The sequence below is a fragment of the Lactuca serriola genome, chromosome 3 (genome assembly GCF_051521515.1).
Source record: "Lactuca serriola cultivar US96UC23 chromosome 3, Lser_US96UC23_V15, whole genome shotgun sequence".
NCBI lineage: Eukaryota > Viridiplantae > Streptophyta > Magnoliopsida > Asterales > Asteraceae > Lactuca > Lactuca serriola.
The window spans coordinates 156221446-156234006 of record NC_136410.1 but is presented as its reverse complement, the minus strand read 5'-3'; positions in this window follow the sequence as shown (position 1 = coordinate 156234006).

The following is a 12561-nucleotide window of genomic DNA, read 5'->3' as shown; positions in this document are numbered from 1 at the left end:
AATTTGGACGTTCTCTATACGCACGATTTCGACTTGACGTCTACTATGACATTTGTTTAGATCGGTAAGACGAAAAAGTTGTTTATCAAAAATTCACTTTTTACGTTATGTGGTGCCGTGCTGGTTTACCCGTAAAACTTCGACGGGTCATAACTTCTTCGTTATAAATCGGGTTTCAACGTTCTTTATATGTACGGAACTCTTGAGACATATACTATAACTTGGTTAACATTATTTATTCTAAATAATATTCTATCAAAAAGTCATTTTTGATGCTTATTGTCTCTAAATTGACAAGATCGAATCAGTGGGAGTTACAGTTGACTGGTAGAATTGTATGATTACCTGTATTACTGGATGTTTGTTAGACTGGTAGATCTGTAGGACTACATGTATTTTTTTGCCTATATATTGTTATGATATATGTTGATGTGCTTTTGTTGGTTAGGTTGAGGCGATCATGCTTTGTGCGGAAGACCAAGATACCCAAGGCGGTCCGGATAGAAAGAAGGTCTGTGAGACGGTCTAGTTAGGACGAAGCCTTGGAGAGTAGTCTAGAGAGAGTAGTCTAGATAGGTTGTAGGCCCAACGCGGTGGTCCAGTCTTCATAAAGGCTTGGAGAATGGTCCAGATAGGTTGTAGGCCTAGCATGGCAGACCAGTTAAGTTGTAGGCTCGTGCATTCATGTTGTTATTTGTATAGTTGTGTGTTATACTTTAGGGGAGCTCACTATGCTTTGGCTTACGGTTTAGGTTTATTTGTTAGGTACTTCTGATGATTAGGTAAATATGGAGGCGTCATCATATACATCCTTCGGTGATATGTATTAGAGATTTATGATACATTGATCTTGGGAAATATTTGTATTTTGATACATGATTTTGAGATTGGTTTCCTTGAAAACAATGATTTCCTTTAAATTAAAAATGAAAAACTTATCATGTGTTTGGGTTCTTACATATGGAAAGTAAGGAAAAAGAATATATTGCTCGAGCCATGATATCCCCATAATGGGATATAGAAGAATCTACCACGGTGGCGCTGTCACTTCACGAGATAGATTGCCTAAAGGAAATGATAACTTGGTGGACTAATTTTGTTCTTTCCACCTTTTTATAGACTTGTAGATATTGTTAGGTCGTAAGTATAAAAATGGCAATGGTTGAATACCATAATTACCCCTTAACGATAAAAGAGAATGGAATTTGGAAAGATGTTTGAAATTAAATGATATTTATGACGTGTATGAAAATATTTTTCCTTGAAAATTCTTGGAAAGGTTTTATGGTCAAAACTATGTTAAGTTATATATGAAATGATTTTCATGTAAACGACTGAAAATGATTTATGGTATGAATGAAAAAGAGTTATTCTTGAGATTGACTGAAATGTTTTATGCTCTAAAACCCACATAGCTCGCACCAAAATTTTTTCTTATGTATCTCTTTTTAGTGCCATGTATCCCATGTTTCAATTAAGGAGAAAAGTTGTCACAACTAGGAATTTGGATGCTTGTAACAACAAAAATGATAACAATTGTGAACAAAAAATGAAGCATGTATGATGCTTGTGTAATAACAACAAAACTTCCATCAAACACTTTTATACAAGCATTACAAATAGTCAACAAAGAATTGGAAACCCTAGAAATCCCAGTTTAATTTCATTTTGGACTAGGATTTCCTTATTGGGCCTAATGGACCAATAAGCTTCCAATTTAACTATCTTGAACATAGAGCTCTCAAATGGGCCCTACTTGGACCCATATACATGAAACTTAATATTTTGGGCCTTATAAGCCTAAAATGAAATAGGGTAAATTTAATGGGCCTTATGGGGTCACAACAAATTTATATAGCCCTAATGGATCATAAAAATCATTCCTAGATTTATTTGGGCCGAAAATTCACCTAATTGGATTATAATATGGGCTTAAGCATTAAAGGGCCCAATCTCTCTTCTTTCTTCTCCTCTTCTCGGCCAAACTACAAAAAGAAAGGAGAAGTTGACTTTTGTACTTGCCACCTCACCATTATTTCTTGCTTCTCCATGCAAATAACTCATGTATCCAAGCAACCATCTCTTCACTCACTTCTCTTTATCCTCTCTCTTTTTCTCTCGGCCGAAACCAACTCAAACAAACACACACACACTCTCAAAACTCTCTCTCGAAAACATAAGGACTCTCTCCATTCTTCATTAAATTTTTTATGTTTAGAAGCTTTTCAAGGAGATTGTTCGACAAAAAGCCTCATCTAAGGTAATTTCATGCTTGGATATATGATCTAGATTCTTTGTTTTATCAAAAATATCTTCCTAACCCATTCAAACTCATGAACACCATCTTAGAAGCCTCTAAGTTCGAGATCTTCAAAGAAGGCTTGCTAGGATCGAAACTTTCTTCATTTCTTCTTTCTAAACCGAAAACAACAAGCAAAGGTGAGCTTCGTACCCCTCTCTTTTCAGTTTTCATAAGTTTTATGGGGGAGAACACAAGTAAAATGTGTATGTGTATGCTATGTATGATTTTATGCATGTATGTGTGATTTTATGTGCTTTTTGTGTTGAATATGTAAACAAAAAGGGAAGAAATCTCGAGATCTATGTCATAAGAAGGAAAACAAACATGATCTAAGTTATATTACACTAAACAAGTCAATAATTTTAACATAAAACCCATTTTTGGGCTTAAATTGTCAAATAAACAAAAGTTGGGTCAAAAATTGTCATTTACGGTTTTCTTAAGGGTCAAAGGAGTCAAAATAGTTACAAAAAATGTTTTTAAGAATATTATGCACTTCAAAGGACTTAAAATGTAAATATTAGCTTAATGGGCACAATTTTGGGCTTTTCGGCCCAATAAGCCCAAAAATTCCGAAAAATATGACATTTGAAGGGACTGAAATGGTAAATTCTTCAAAACAGGGGATAACAAGTGTAACAAAACTATTTCAAGGGTTCAAAATGCTTTTCTTTTCCAAAAAGGATCAGAAATGAAAAGTTTTTAGATTTTGGGCCAAAATTGTAAAAGTTGCAAAAGTTTGGGTTTTAAACCGAAAAACACTTTTTTGGAAGGGCTGAAACTGCTAAAGAATAATTCTATAGTTATAAATATCATTTAAACAAGTCTATGATGCAAAAGTGTCAAGAAAATGTTTTAAGGGCTTAAAATGACTTTTCTTTTTATATAAAAGACTAAAATTGTTATTTTATAAAAAGAAAACGGCTAAAAAGGTCAAACCACTATTCTTAAGCCAACTATTTTATTTATAGAATATTGAGTCAAAAATATTAATCTACGACTTACAAAATCAAAAGACAAATACTCGTATAACTCCAAATATCGTTATAAACAAATCGCTCGGTCTCGAGTCGATACAAAATAACAAATCGTTCAATCAAACCCTCCAACAATTATACAATGCCTAAGACAAGTAAACATTCGAAAGACCTTAGGCTGAAAGTCTCAAATCATGCTTGTTGGATCTTGAAGTCCATTAACCTGACCTTTGTGCCCAAGGGGATAATGATTATATGTTATTGGGCCTTCTATGACCCAATTTGTAACAACCCGAAGTTGTCCATCACCGAAAACTCGTTCTACCTGTAAAAATGCGTCGTTTATCAAGTCGTTCCGATTTCGTTTTGGGTTAAATTATTTAAACTTATATGTTTATTATAATCTAATGAGTGTCCAAACCCCTTAGGAACTCATGATATTAGCCTAAAATGTTTATTTCATAAATTTTAGAAACGTCCCCACCGGGTTACGGAAACTTAATCGGGTGCGACCAGAAGCCCCGTTTAATGTCGGTATCAGGTAGAATTCCACCGTGTCCAAGTTTTGAGACCTATTTAAACGTGTTCAAACTTTCATTTGAAGCTTTTGCTTCCTCTCTCTACTCTCTCTCTAACCTCTCTCCTCAAACCAAGTTTAAGGGTCCAAAATCATCAAATTTAAGCTCCAAATCACCAAAGTAACTACCCTAACTCCTGGTATAACATCTTAGGCCTTCAAATTCGAGTTTAAATCATGGAATAGGACCATATTCATGAGTTTACGACCGTATAACAGTCCTAGGCCATGAACTCACATAAATTGGGTTTTAGAGCCCAAAAACCCTTCCAATCGACCTTTGGAGCTTAGATATGGCTTAATGGCTTAATGGAATGGACTTAAAATGCCTTAAGCATGGATTTTGAAGAGTAAACATGAGTTAACTGCCCAAGAACATGCTTGGGCTGTAAACTCATATAAATGGGGTTTTTATGCCCTTAAACCCTTCCAAAAGTCCATTAAAGCTTAGATATGAATTGTAGAATATTGGGTTTGGCCTTGGAACACCTTAAACATTAAATTAGAGGAGTAAACATGAGTTTACTGCCCAAGAACATGCCTGGTCCGTAAACTCATTATCATGGGGAGTAAACTCCTTTTAGTGTGTTATAATGTCATTTACACACACCATAAGCCTTGGGATAAATTCTAGAAGTGACCACAAACAAGATTTGGACCTTAAAACATATTAAATCCCCCATATAAGGAGTTGATGGCCATAAGGTGGTTCATGGGCTGTAAACTCCAAAAAACATGTCTAAAGTCCCCTAAAAATCCATACAAGGCTAGGGAAAAATCATTGGAATCACATGTGATTGTTTAAGGACCAATACATTAAGGATTCTATGTGTGGGCGAGTTTACGGCCGTAAACTCCAATAAGTGGTCCATAATTATGTTTAATCCATTCCAAGGCCCTAGAATTGATCCTAGCAAATTTTCCCAAGTGGTATACTACCATTTTGCATCATAAAACACCCCACCATGAGTTTACGGCCGTAAACTCATGGGGAGGGGGTCATTAGGGCCAAAATGTCTTGTGTGAGTTTACTCTTGAAGAGTAAACTCCATATCTAAGCCTTACGTGACTTCAAACGCCACCCGGGTCCTTCCAAACACTTGTCTCTACCAAATAAATAATCTAAGTCCTAGAAGTGTTTGTCTCTACCAAATAAATAATCTAAGTCCTAATTAGAAGTGTTTGTCTCTACCAAATAAATAATCTAAGTCCTAATTAGATACAAATATGTATCTTTTCACAATTCATAGGAACCTCGTGCGTTTGCAAACCCAGAAACGACATTTAGGATCCGAGCAGACACGTTCCTCGTCCGGTGAGTTCATACCCCTACCCTTTTTAAATGGATTTTCAATGTTTTCAGGGGGGGGGGGAATACAAGCAAATTACAATTGTTTTCAAAACATAACATTGATGAATTTTAATAAATATCTGGCAAATTATAAATATTTTTACCCCTTATGTATTACGCTGAGCATAAGGGATGATTTATCAATCACAACTATATGAAATTTCAGTTAAGGAAATAACCAAACTAATCAAATTATGATGGGAATAATTTGGGGTTCTTTAGTTCTCGTTTCATCGCATATTGATATATATAAAGTTTATTAGATAAACTATGTCTGATTCAGTTTATCTCCATTTCACTTAGTATATATTGCTAGATAATTTCATTGTATATAACTGTTTTCATTGTATTATGTTTCATATCGTTTAGTATGTTTGATATTGTTTGAGAATTCCGTGAATACTTAGTACTAGTTTGTGAGATTTGTCATTACCCTTTTGGGTTATTAGTAAATCCTTCCCAGAAGTGTAACCAGAGTCTCTAGGAGGGAGACCGTTGAATTTGTGAATAGATCTATTCGGGACTGACAATCCCACACCTTAACTGCTAGCTACAGTTAGGCGGGCACGCCTAGGGTGACAGATTCTGGATATCGTCCGACGTCTGACAAGCGTCAAGGCGGTCTTGTTGCTGTATCAGCATGGTTACCCGACTCACAATATGTATTAATATAAGTTTATTCATGGCTTTGGTTTTGGATTTGATTTTATATCAATCTTCTATCTTTAGATCTTATAACTAGTACGGGATGGTAATCCCATGGTTTTTAGTCTATAGGTTTCATATGTATTGCAGGATGTTATTCCTATGGTTAGAATCTATATCTAGTTCGGGATAGTAATCCCATGATTTTATCAAACTATCTTATATCTAGTTCGGGATAGTAATCCCATGGTTTTGAAACTATATCTTGTATGGGATAATAATCCCATGATTTTGAATCTATGTGTAGTCCGGGATGGTAGTCCCATGGTTTTCAATCTATATTTTCATGTATGTCAAGCTATCATATATGTAGTACGGGATGTTAGCCCAAGGTTTTCAAACTACTTTTCATCTACAGTTCACGTATATTAAAGTATTTTTATATCTAATTCGGGACAGTAATCCCATGATTTTCAATATATAGTTTTGTGTATTAACTATACTCTGTGATATTCAATCAGTCTTGTATTTAGGAAAATATGGGATTTTCCTGGGGTAACATATAACACGTAATTGAACTAGTAATGAAGGATAACGAAACTGTTTTACATAAGAAAATATGGGATTTTCTTGGATAACAAACCTTTTCGGAAAACTAAAGGAAACTGGTACATTTTTCAGAAAACAAACATCTTATGAACTCACCAGCTTTATGCTGATTTTCAAACTGCTTGTATTCTCAGGTATGCATTAGACATGTACCTGGTGATCTCTTTTGGTGAAGACGGAGTGTGTAGAAGACTCGTCTCATTTTGTTCCTATCTATATTATGTATCAAACTTGTACAATTTACTTTTGAAACAAATGTAAACTTCCAAATATATGTAATGTAATGGTTGTTTACTTTGATTAGTATGTGCATTGGATTTGATACTCAACGTGGAGTCAACCCCGGAAATGTTTCCGCCTTTGGTTTTCGGGGTGTGACACAATTTCAGATAAAGGGACCTTCAATGGCTTAGATATGGCTTAATGGCTTAATGGAATGGACTTAAAATGCCTTAAGCATGGATTTTGAAGAGTAAACATGAGTTAACTGCCCAAGAACATGCTTGGGCTGTAAACTCATATAAATGGGGTTTTTATGCCCTTAAACCCTTCCAAAAGTCCATTAAAGCTTAGATATGAATTGTAGAATATTGGGTTTGGCCTTGGAACACCTTAAACATTAAATTAGAGGAGTAAACATGAGTTTACTGCCCAAGAACATGCCTGGTCCGTAAACTCATTATCATGGGGAGTAAACTCCTTTTAGTGTGTTATAATGTCATTTACACACAGCATAAGCCTTGGGATAAATTCTAGAAGTGACCACAAACAAGATTTGGACCTTAAAACATATTAAATGCCCCATCTAAGGAGTTGATGGCCATAAGGTGGTTCATGGGCTGTAAACTCCAAAAATCATGTCTAAAGTCCCCTAAAAATACATACAAGGCTAGGGAAAAATCATTGGAATCACATGTGATTGTTTAAGGACCAATACATTAAGGATTCTATGTGTGGGGGAGTTTACGGCCGTAAACTCCAATAAGTGGTCCATAATTATGTTTAATCCATTCCAAGGCCCTAGAATTGATCCTAGCAAATTTTCCCAAGTGGTATAAGACCATTTTGCATCATAAAACACCCCACCATGAGTTTACGGCCGTAAACTCATGGGGAGGGGGTCGTTAGGGCCAAAATGTCTTGTGTGAGTTTACTCTTGAAGAGTAAACTCCATATCTAAGCCTTACGTGACTTCAAACGCCACCCGGGTCCTTCCAAACACTTGTCTCTACCAAATAAATAATCTAAGTCCTAGAAGTGTTTGTCTCTACCAAATAAATAATCTAAGTCCTAATTAGAAGTGTTTGTCTCTACCAAATAAATAATCTAAGTCCTAATTATATACAAATATGTATCTTTTCACAATTCATAGGAACCTCGTGCGTTTGCAAACCCAGAAACGACATTTAGGATCCGAGCAGACACGTTCCTCGTCCGGTGAGTTCATACCCCTACCCTTTTTAAATGGATTTTCAATGTTTTCAGGGGGGGGGGGGGGAATACAAGCAAATTACAATTGTTTTCAAAACATAACATTGATGAATTTTAATAAATATCTGGCAAATTATAAATATTTTTACCCCTTATGTATTACGCTGAGCATAAGGGATGATTTATCAATCACAACTATATGAATTTCAGTTAAGGAAATAACCAAACTAATCAAATTATGATGGGAATAATTTGGGGTTCTTTAGTTCTCGTTTCATCGCATATTGATATATATAAAGTTTATTAGATAAACTATGTCTGATTCAGTTTATCTCCATTTCACTTAGTATATATTGCTAGATAATTTCATTGTATATAACTGTTTTCATTGTATTATGTTTCATATCGTTTAGTATGTTTGATATTGTTTGAGAATTCCGTGAATACTTAGTACTAGTTTGTGAGATTTGTCATTACCCTTTTGGGTTATTAGTAAATCCTTCCCAGAAGTGTAACCAGAGTCTCTAGGAGGGAGACCGTTGAATTTGTGAATAGATCTATTCGGGACTGACAATCCCACACCTTAACTGCTAGCTACAGTTAGGCGGGCACGCCTAGGGTGACAGATTCTGGATATCGTCCGACGTCTGACAAGCGTCAAGGCGGTCTTGTTGCTGTATCAGCATGGTTACCCGACTCACAATATGTATTAATATAAGTTTATTCATGGCTTTGGTTTTGGATTTGATTTTATATCAATCTTCTATCTTTAGATCTTATAACTAGTACGGGATGGTAATCCCATGGTTTTTAGTCTATAGGTTTCATATGTATTGCAGGATGTTATTCCTATGGTTAGAATCTATATCTAGTTCGGGATAGTAATCCCATGATTTTATCAAACTATCTTATATCTAGTTCGGGATAGTAATCCCATGGTTTTGAAACTATATCTTGTATGGGATAATAATCCCATGATTTTGAATCTATGTCTAGTCCGGGATGGTAGTCCCATGGTTTTCAATCTATATTTTCATGTATATCAAGCTATCATATATGTAGTACAGGATGTTAGCCCAAGGTTTTCAAACTACTTTTCATCTACAGTTCACGTATATTAAAGTATTTTTATATCTAATTCGGGACAGTAATCCCATGATTTTCAATATATAGTTTTGTGTATTAACTATACTCTGTGATATTCAATCGGTCTTGTATTTAGGAAAATATGGGATTTTCCTGGGGTAACATATAACGCGTAATTGAACTAGTAATGAAGGATAACGAAACTGTTTTACATAAGAAAATATGGGATTTTCTTGGATAACAAACCTTTTCGGAAAACTAAAGGAAACTGGTACATTTTTCAGAAAACAAACATCTTATGAACTCACCAGCTTTATGCTGATTTTCAAACTGCTTGTATTCTCAGGTCTGCATTAGACATGTACCCGGTGATCTCTTTTGGTGAAGATGGAGTATGTAGAAGACTCGTCTCATTTTGTTCCTATCTATATTATGTATCAAACTTGTACAATTTACTTTTGAAACAAATGTAAACTTCCAAATATATGTAATGTAATGGTTGTTTACTTTGATTACTATGTGCATTGGATTTGATACTCAACGTGGAGTCAACCCCGGAAATGTTTCCGCCTTTGGTTTTCGGGGTGTGACACAATTTCAGATAAAGGGACCTTCAATGGCTTTTAAGTGCTATTGGGCCCTAGTGATCCATTAGTATTATCATAAGGTCAAAGTAATCAAATGTGAGATGGGCCAACGTGTCTTTCGCATCTCCAATAACCTAGAATAACTCACGGAAATAGCAGGACTTCGTACTCCTCTTCTCCTCGTTTGGTAGGCTTATGAGAAATCAAAGTAAATAGATTCAGGTTGTTAAACAATAGTAATCAAGGTTGTTTAGATTAAGTGAGTGATAACGAGCGACGACTCTAAGGACCGTTCATAAACTGTGGTTATAACTAGTCATTATTAATGCATGATTATAATGACTCACAACCCTTAATTAATCCAACACCACTCGAGTAATCAAGGAAGAGTAAATAATAATCATTCGTTGTGGTGGTATAGTAACTTGTACACAAGTATATATTGCGTTATCAGAAAACATCGGGTTTTTCGAGGAAATCAACAACACTCGCTTGTAATTTCTATAACTATAATACAAAACTCCCTTTTATATACACGTTTTGAAATCATTCATGCATCAACTTATGGATCTTCACACTTTGACAAACTATTGCCTTTTTCAAAAAATATCGGATTTTCTGGGTTTTACAAACTACACAAATCAGTTTTATCACAACATTGCTTATGAACTCACCAACATTTCATATGTTGACGTTTTCCAAAATAACTTGTATTCTTAGGTAACAGGTAACGGGCGACGACTCTAAGGATCGTTCGTAAAATGTGGTTATAACTAGTCATTATTAATGCATGATTATAACGACTCACAACCCTTAATTAATCCAACACCACCCGAGTAATCAAGGAAGAGTAAACAATAATCATTCGTTGTAGTGGTATAGTAACTCGTAAAAAAGTATATATTGCGTTATCGGAAAACATCGGGTTTTTCGAGGAAATCAACAACACTCACTTGTAATTTCTATAACTATAATACAAAACTCCCTTTTATATACACGTTTTGAAGTCATTCATGCATCAATTTATGGATCTTCACTCTTTGACAAACTGTTGCCTTTTTCAGAAAATATCGGATCTTGGTTTTACAAACTCACCAACATTTCATATGTTGACGTTTTCCAAAGTAACATGTATTCTCAGGTAACAGGTATGCAGAAGGGTAATATCAAGTAATGTTAGGATGTTATGTTTTTTGAAAACTCTCAAACAATTTATGTTATGAATTTGTAACATTTAAAACAATGTACTTGATGTGAACAATTCCAGTTGTAATATATTGATGCATCGTGATGTTTATGTTATGATTCATTTATATTCATCGTGATGATATTCAATTTAAGTCACGCGAGCCCTCGGACGTTTCCATCGTCTGGTTCGGGGGTGTGACAAAAGTGATGGATAAGGTGTCTAAGTCTGTAACTATATTTGGTATGAACTTGACCCTACCCGACATGGTCCATTTGTGTTGCACTTCACCTAACAAATTGTATGGATATACCTTTGAGAATAAGATGTTGATGATCTATTAATGTATTGTAAGTTATAATATATTAATATGAAATCATATTATTTAATTAGTGTTGATAAAGAATTGATTTTGAAATTAATTTATTGATCAAAAGAGGATTATTAAATATGGACTCTTACATATATATGGATTGGGCCAAGATTTATTAAGGATGGGCTAAGAGTATATGGAAGTCCATGGATAGTCCATGGAGCTTTTAACCCATGGATCCTAGGTAAATGAAGAGTCATGGGTATTAGGGTTTAACCCTAATCCTCCATACTATATAATGAGGTCCTTGGTTCTAGAATTGGCACTAGTGTATGTGAGAAACAAGGGTGGGCCGATTTTAGTGAGCATCATATTCTCTCAAGTATTTACAAATTGTTTTGGGTGATTTGTTACACCACCCGAGGAATCCACACTATTGGTGCTAGGCTCTAAAACTCTTAGCAATCAAGTACAATAGAAAGGTATGTTATTCGGCTTCAAGTATTGTATTACAAGTACCCCATAACATGCTAGCTAGGTTGTAAACCTTGGAAAACAAATTTGCATGTATTTTAGACAAAATATAGATCCAAGTTTTCTAGGGTTACATGTACACCATAGGAGTGTTAGAATGCTCAAAATCCAACAGTGATATCAGAGCGTAGGCTTGTTTTCTTGATACTTGATGCAAATAGTTGAAAAAACTCATGTTTTATGCATTTTGGTGAGTGGACTCGATGAGTCCATGCCTATCTTTAACCAAGTCGCCGAGTCAGTTCATGCACTCGACGAGTTGGCTTGTCAAAGTGCAGTTTTTTGAGTTTTGCTACTAGAAATTTGATGGGTTTTGGTCCTAAGAACATCATATATGCTCATACAAACCCTAATGCTTGGATCTATGTTTCTCTATTGTACATGCAAGTTATCCAAGACTATAAACCCTAATTCTAGCATACAAGTAATCATATTAACATGAGAATAGGTTTATAATATTACCTTGATGGTTATGTAGCAATAACAATCCCGAATCTCCTTGTGTTGACTTTGGAAGGCTTAGAGTCACAAGTGTCACTCCTCTAATGGTTCACAAACACCATAAGCAAGAGGAATAAGAGGAGAGAGGTTAGAGGCTGCCCAAAACCGTCCACAAACCCTAGAGAAGTCTTAGCCACGTTTTTGGTCATAAGGGATCTCTTTATATAGGAGGCAATTAGGGTTATCTAACAAGGAAACCCTAATCTGGTTGCTTAAGCCCTAAGCAACCCATGGAGCCCTTTCCTTAAGGCCTTGGACGATTTCATATGCGCTTCCCCCATAGAATTCGTCCACCTTATAATAAAAGGCAATCCATGGCCCAAATTGCAATTATCTTATAATTACAATTCCAGTCCCTTAAGTTTAATTAATCTCTTTTAGTCACAAAACTAATTACCTTTTAATTATTGACTAATATTAATTAAACAGTATGATTTCTCCTTTAATATATTATTCCCATAA